Below are 7,028 nucleotides of genomic sequence, written 5' to 3'. Positions count from 1 at the left end.
GAGTTCCCGGATCTGTACACCCGCTGTGCCCATTATGAGGGGTTCCCACCATCCCTGTGCCGAGTTCCCGGATCTGTACACCCGCTGTGCCCATTATGAGGGGTTCCCACCATCCCTGTGCTGAGTTCCCGGGTCTGTACCCCCGCTGTGCCCATTATGAGGAGTTCCCACCATCCCTGTGCTGAGTTCCCGGGTCTGTACACCCGCTGTGCCCATTATGAGGGGTTCCCACCATCCCTGTGCCGAGTTCCCGGGTCTGTACACCCGCTGTGCCCCATTATGAGGGGTTCCCACCATCCCTGTGCTGAGTTCCCGGGTCTGTACACCCGCTGTGCCCATTATGAGGGGTTCCCACCATCCCTGTGCTGAGTTCCCGGGTCTGTACACCCGCTGTGCCCATTATGAGGGGTTCCCACCATCCCTGTGCTGAGTTCCCGGGTCTGTACACCCGCTGTGCCCCATTATGAGGGGTTCCCACCATCCCTGTGCTGAGTTCCCGGGTCTGTACACCCGCTGTGCCCATTATGAGAGGTTCCCACCATCCCTGTGCTGAGTTCCTGGGTCTGTACACCCGCTGTGCCCCATTATGAGGGGTTCCCACCATCCCTGTGCTGAGTTCCCGGATCTGTACACCCGCTGTGCCCATTATGAGGGGTTCCCACCATCCCTGTGCTGAGTTCCCGGGTCTGTACACCCGCTGTTCCCATTATGAGGAGTTCCCACCATCCCTGTGCCCCATTATGAGGGGTTCCCAACATGATTACACACTCTCGTGATAAGGGTTAGTGGTGGAATCTTCTGGCGCCTCACGTTGGTCAGAAATGTGACAGGTTCTCCGGTGATGTTGCCCAAGGGGTAGGAGTGATGCCTGTGTTCTGTCACATTCCTCCACCTTTCTGCATAACACCATTGTCTTCTCATCCCTCCCCCACACCTACTTATATTTAACATTTGGTTCTCTGCGGCGATCATTCTTCTCCTGTCCTCAGTCAGCAAAGGGGAGCCGACGACGCGCTTCGCTCTTCTTCTTCGTGTTCTCATCCAGGACGCAGGTAAGAATAATCCTTCCATGTAATATACAGTATATAGATATATATATAAACTCAGTGGCTACTTTATTAGGTCCCCCTTGCTAGTCCCGGGTTGGACCCCCTTTATTAGGTCCCCCTTGCTAGTACAGGGTTGGACCCCCTTTATTAGGTCCCCCTTGCTAGTAGTGGGTTGGACCCCCTTTATTAGGTCCCCCTTGCTAGTCCCGGGTTGGACTCCCTTTATTAGGTCCCCCTTGCTAGTACAGGGTTGGACCCCCTTTATTAGGTCCCCCTTGCTAGTCCCGGGTTGGACCCCCTTTATTAGGTCCCCCTTGCTAGTCCCGGGTTGGACCCCCTTTATTAGGTCCCCCTTGCTAGTAGTGGGTTGGACCCCCTTTATTAGGTCCCCCTTGCTAGTCCTGGGTTGGACCCCCTTTATTAGGTCCCCCTTGCTAGTCCCGGGTTGGACCCCCTTTATTAGGACCCCCTTGCTAGTAGCGGGTTGGACCCCCTTTATTAGGTCCCCCTTGCTAGTAGCGGGTTGGACCCCCTTTATTAGGTCCCCCTTGCTAGTAGCGGGTTGGACCCCCTTTATTAGGTCCCCCTTGCTAGTAGCGGGTTGGACCCCCTTTATTAGGACCCCCTTGCTAGTAGCGGGTTGGACCCCCTTTATTAGGTCCCCCTTGCTAGTAGTGGGTTGGACCCCCCTTTATTAGGTCCCCCTTGCTAGTCCCGGGTTGTACCCCCTTTATTAGGTCCCCCTTGCTAGTAGCGGGTTGGACCCCCTTTATTAGGTCCCCCTTGCTAGTAGTTGGTTGGACCCCCTTTATTAGGTCCTCCTTGCTAGTCCCGGGTTGGACCCCCTTTATTAGGTCCCCCTTGCTAGTAGCGGGTTGGACCCCCTTTATTAGGTCCCCCTTGCTAGTCCCAGGTTGGACCCCCTTTATTAGGTCCCCCTTGCTAGTAGAAGGTTGGACCCCCTTTATTAGGTCCCCCTTGCTAGTAGAAGGTTGGACCCCCTTTATTAGGTCCCCCTTGCTAGTCCCGGGTTGGACCCCCTTTTTCCTTCATTCTCGGTGGAATAGATACAACAAAGTGTTGGAAACGTTCCTCAGAGATTTTCCTCCATAGTGACCTGATGACATCACACAGTTGCTGCAGATTTTGTCGGCTGCCCATCCATGATCCCAATCTCCCGTTCCACCACATTCCAAAGGGTCTCTATTGGATGAGATGTGGGGAGTGTGGAGGCCATTGGAGGACGGGGACCTCATTGTCCAGCGGTGAGATGATTGGAGCTTTGTGACATGGAGCGTTATCCTGCTGGGAGGAGCCATCAGAAGATGGGGGGGGGCACTGTAGTCATAAAGGGATGGACATGGTCAGCGACAATACTCAGGGGGGCCGTGGTGATTAAACCATGGGGGGGCCCAAAGTGTGCCCATCCCCCACACCATTACATTCCCACCGCCCGCCTGAACCAGGGATACCCCATCCCCCACACCATTACATTCCCACCAAGTGGAAGATATCTGCGCTGTGAAAAAAAAAATGAATACCAAAAAAACGGAAGAGGGGCGCAGGTGACTGGAGACAAATAACGTGTTACAATATGATAGCAATATAATGAACAGTCTCTACATATACAATGGTGATACACATATGATCTAAAATAAGAAAAAGTCCAACAACACGGAAGACCACACAGTTCTTGATAGATCTGATACAACCGATGGATGGAAGTAAAGAGAAGCACTCAATGGAAGAAGACCCCGCAACCAAAATCTGGTGAGAAAGGTAAGCCGCACACCTTGAAATCTCAGGCCCCGTACACACGACTTCAGCCAGAATTCAGCCAGAAACTCGGTCATGTGTACACTTTTCAGCGAGGAAGCCGACGAGGAACTCGTCGGGCCGAATAGAGAACATGTTCTCTATTTCCTTGTTGTTCAATGAGGAAAGTCGGCCCGCCGAGATCCTCGGCGGCTTCAACACTGAACTCGACGAGGAACTTGATGTGTTTGGCACGTCGAGTTCCTCGGACGTGTGTACGGGGCCTCACACACACCTCTAGTGGTCCCAGCAGCTCACCTCGCGGCTAATATATATAGCCCGATCAGAAAACACTTGCATATGAAGGTCTGGTCTTTATAACAGATACTGGGGTAGATTCAGTTAGATTTGCACAGTTTTTACGGAGGCGCAGCGCACCGTTTTGCCGCTGCGCCTCCGCAAATTACCTGCGCTACCCTTGATTCACTGAGCAGTAGCTCGCGCAATTTAAATGATCCCGTAGGGGGCGTGGATCATTTAATTTAGGCGCGTTCCCGCGCCGAGCGTAGTGCGCATGCTGCGTCGGGAAACTTTCCCGACGTGCATTGCGGTAAATGACGTCGCAAGGACGTCATTTGCTTCAAAGTGAACGTGAATGGCGTCCAGCGCCATTCACGATTCACTTACGCAAACGACGTAAATTTCAAATTTCGCGACGCGGGAACGACGGGTATACGTAGCATTGGCTGCCCCTGCTAATAGCAGGGGCAGCCTTACGCAAAAACCGACGTACGCAAACTGCGTACGCAGGGCTCGCATAGGGTTGTGAATCGGCGTTAGTATGCAATTTGCATACTCTACGCTGACCACAACGGAAACGCCACCTAGCGGCCTGCGTAAGAATGCAGCCTAAGATATGACGGCATAAGGAGCCTTATGCCAGTCATTTCTTAGGCTGCAGTCGGCGTAACGAGGTTCCTGAATCAGGAGCATTCGTAACGCTGGCGCAGGTAAGCAATTGCGCTGCGTAACTATGGATACGCAGACGCAATTGCTCTTTGAATCTACCACGTTGTTCTTAAGGTCCCAGTGCAGAGCAGTACCTGCAAAACAAGAGAACATACAGCAGGATGGTGTAATACTGGTATACCAGGGAGCCTGGCACGCAACCAGCGCTAGATGCACTCACATGAATGTAAAAATATGGGGCTTATCTCCACGAGCAGCGAGCTCGTCAGTGTCCTGCGTCTCCTCTTTCTCCAAGTCTCCCGTGTGTCAAGTGACGAGTGCTTTTGCGCTAATACAGACCCTTAATGAGTGCTAACCTAGACAAAATAAATATAATGCAGCAAAACCTACAGTGTTTACAATACACAAATACAGAAATCAATAAAAAATGGGATTCTGCGCAATCTACCACACACACATGGTAAGTGAAAAATAGTGGGTGACAAATAAATATATAAATATATACAAAATAAATATATATAAGAGAGCTCCCGTGTGTCAAGCGAAGTGACTTTTTCATTCACGTGTGTCTACATTCAGGAAAATCTTGCTTGAGTAAACAGGATAGGCAAACAGAGATCCACAGTCTGTCCATAAAGAGCGCTAGCCGTTTAAGGCGTCACGTCGGTCTGGTGAGTAGAATGGTTGCCTAATTATCCACCGAGGACCTTCAGAACAACATCTGTTATATAAAACCGGACCTTCATATGCAAGTGTTTTCTGATCAGGCTATATATATTAGCCGTGAGGTGAGCTGCTGGGACCACTAGAGGTGTGTGTGAGACTTCAAGGTGTGCGGCTTACCTTTCTCACCAGATTTTGGTTGCGGGGTCTTCTTCCATTGAGCGCTTCTCTTTACTTTCATCCATCGGTTGTATCAGATCTATCAAGAAAGAACTGTGTGGTCTTCCGTGTTGTTGGACTTTTTCTTATTTTAGATCATATGTGTATTACCATTGTATATGTAGAGACTGTTCATTATACTGCTATCATATTGTAACACTTTATTCTGTCTCCAGTCACCTGCGCCCCTCCTCCTTTCACATATTTTTAGTATTAAAGCGGGAGTTCACCCATTTGTAAAAAAAAAAAAATTCTCCCCTTAGCTTCCTGCTCGTTCGGTCTAGGGGAATCGGCTATTTGTATTAAAATATGAGCCGTACTTACCCGTTTTCGAGCTGCATCTTCTTCCGTCGCTTCCGGGTATGGGCTTCGGGAGCGGGCGTTCCTTCTTGATTGACATTCTTCCGAGAGGCTTCCGACGGTCGCATCCATCGCGTCACTCGTAGCCGAAAGAAGCCGAACGTCGGTGCGGCTCTATACTGCGCCTGCGCACCGACGTTCGGCTTCTTTCGGAAAATCGTGACGCGATGGATGCGACCGTCGGAAGCCTCTCGGAAGACTGTCAATCAAGAAGGAACGCCCGTTCCCGCAGCCCATACCCGGAAGCGGCGGAGAGGATGCGTCTCGTAAACGGTAAGTACGGATCATATTTTAAAATAAATAGCCGATTCCCCTAGTAAAAACGAGCAGGAATCTAAGGGGGAAAAGTGCCCTCTAAGGGTGAACCCCCGCTTTAATTAATATATATTTTTTTCACAGTGCAGATATCTTCCACTTGTTTTATATATCACTTTTTGTCTATTAACCACTTCCATACCGGGGGCCTATTTTGGCACTTCTCTGCTACATGCATAAATCATAATTGTTTTGTTAGAAAATTACTCAGAACCCTCAAACACTATATATGTTTTTTTTAGCAGACACCCTGGGGAATAAAATGCCGGCCATTGCAACTTTTTATCTCGCACGGTATTTGCGCAATCATTTTTCAAACGCCTTTTTTTTGGGGGAAAAATACGATTTTGTGAATTAAAAAATAACAAAACAGTAAAGTTAGCCCAATTTTTTTGTATAATTGTGAAAGATAAAGTTACGCCGAGTAAATAGATACCTAACATGTCACGCTTTAAAATTGCGCACACTCGTGGAATGGCGCCAAACGTCAGTACTTAAAAATCTCCATAGGCATTGCTTATTTATTTTTTTACAAGTTACAAATTTAGAGTTACAGAGGAGGTCTAGTGCTAGAATTGTTGCTGGCGCTCTAACGCACGCGGCGACACCTCACATGTGTGTTTTGAACGGCGTTTACATATGTGGGCGGGACTTACGTGTGTGTTCGCTTCTGAGCGCGAGCTTCTAGGGACAGGGGCGTTTAAAAAAAAAAAATTATAATTTTTTTTACTCAATTTTCTCTGGTCACCAGCCATCTCTATGGTTTCCATCGAACGCCGGCGGATCGTTTCTCCGGGTCTCCGATGGCAAAGGAGAGCCCGGAGAAGCACCGGATGGCGGTGGGAGGGGGGGTGTCCGGTGGGGGTGAACTGGTGATATCCCATCCCCCACACCATGACACCCCCACCATCACCAGCCTGAACCTGTGATATCCCATCCCCCACACCATTACACCCCCACCACCAGCCTGAACCAGTGATATCCCATCCCCCACACCATTACACCCCCACCACCAGCCTGAACCAGTGATACCCCATCCCCCACACCACTACACCCCCACCACCAGCCTGAACCAGTGATACCCCATCCCCCACACCATTACACCCCCACCTCCAGCCTGAACCGGTGATATCCCATCCCCCACACCATTACACCCCCACCACCAGCCTGAACCAGTGATACCCCATCCCCCACACCATTACACCCCCACCTCCAGCCTGAACCGGTGATACTCCATCCCCCACACCATGACACCCCCACCGCCAGCCTGAACCGGTGATACCCCATCCCCCACACCATGACACCACCACCGCCCGCCTGAACCGGTGATACCCCATCCCCCACACCATTACACCTCCACCACCAGCCTGAACCGGGGATACCCCATCCCCCACACCATTACACCTCCACCACCAGCCTGAACCGGTGATATCCCATCCCCCACACCACCACACCCCCACCACCAGCCTGAACCGGGGATACCCCATCCCCCACACCATTACACCTCCACCACCAGCCTGAACCGGTGATATCCCATCCCCCACACCATTACACCCCCACCACCAGCCTGAACCGGGGATACCCCATCCCCCACACCATTACACCTCCACCACCAGCCTGAACCGGTGATATCCCATCCCCCACACCACCACACCCCCACCACCAGCCTGAACCGGTGATATCCCATCCCCCACACCA

General features: G+C 51.1%; 1 protein-coding gene across 2 annotated transcripts in view; it reads left to right on the top strand.

Moving 5' to 3' along the window:
- Positions 1-950: 950 nt before the first annotated feature.
- LOC120918721 (beta-1,4-galactosyltransferase galt-1-like) overlaps positions 951-7,028 on the top strand; it is a 32,208-nt gene continuing 26,130 nt past the window's right edge. Inside the window, exon 1 of one of the 2 annotated variants that reach the window (XM_040330567.1) lies at positions 951-1,052. The gene's annotated coding sequence lies outside the window, so the exon portion shown is untranslated. The remainder of the gene's footprint in view (positions 1,053-7,028) is intronic. The other variant, XM_040330476.1, reaches the window with a different exon arrangement.

The sequence above is a fragment of the Rana temporaria genome, chromosome 1, assembly GCF_905171775.1.
Source record: "Rana temporaria chromosome 1, aRanTem1.1, whole genome shotgun sequence".
Classification (NCBI taxonomy): Eukaryota; Metazoa; Chordata; class Amphibia; order Anura; family Ranidae; genus Rana; species Rana temporaria.
The sequence above is the reverse complement of the archived record's forward strand: the minus strand, read 5'-3'. Positions and strand labels throughout refer to the sequence as shown.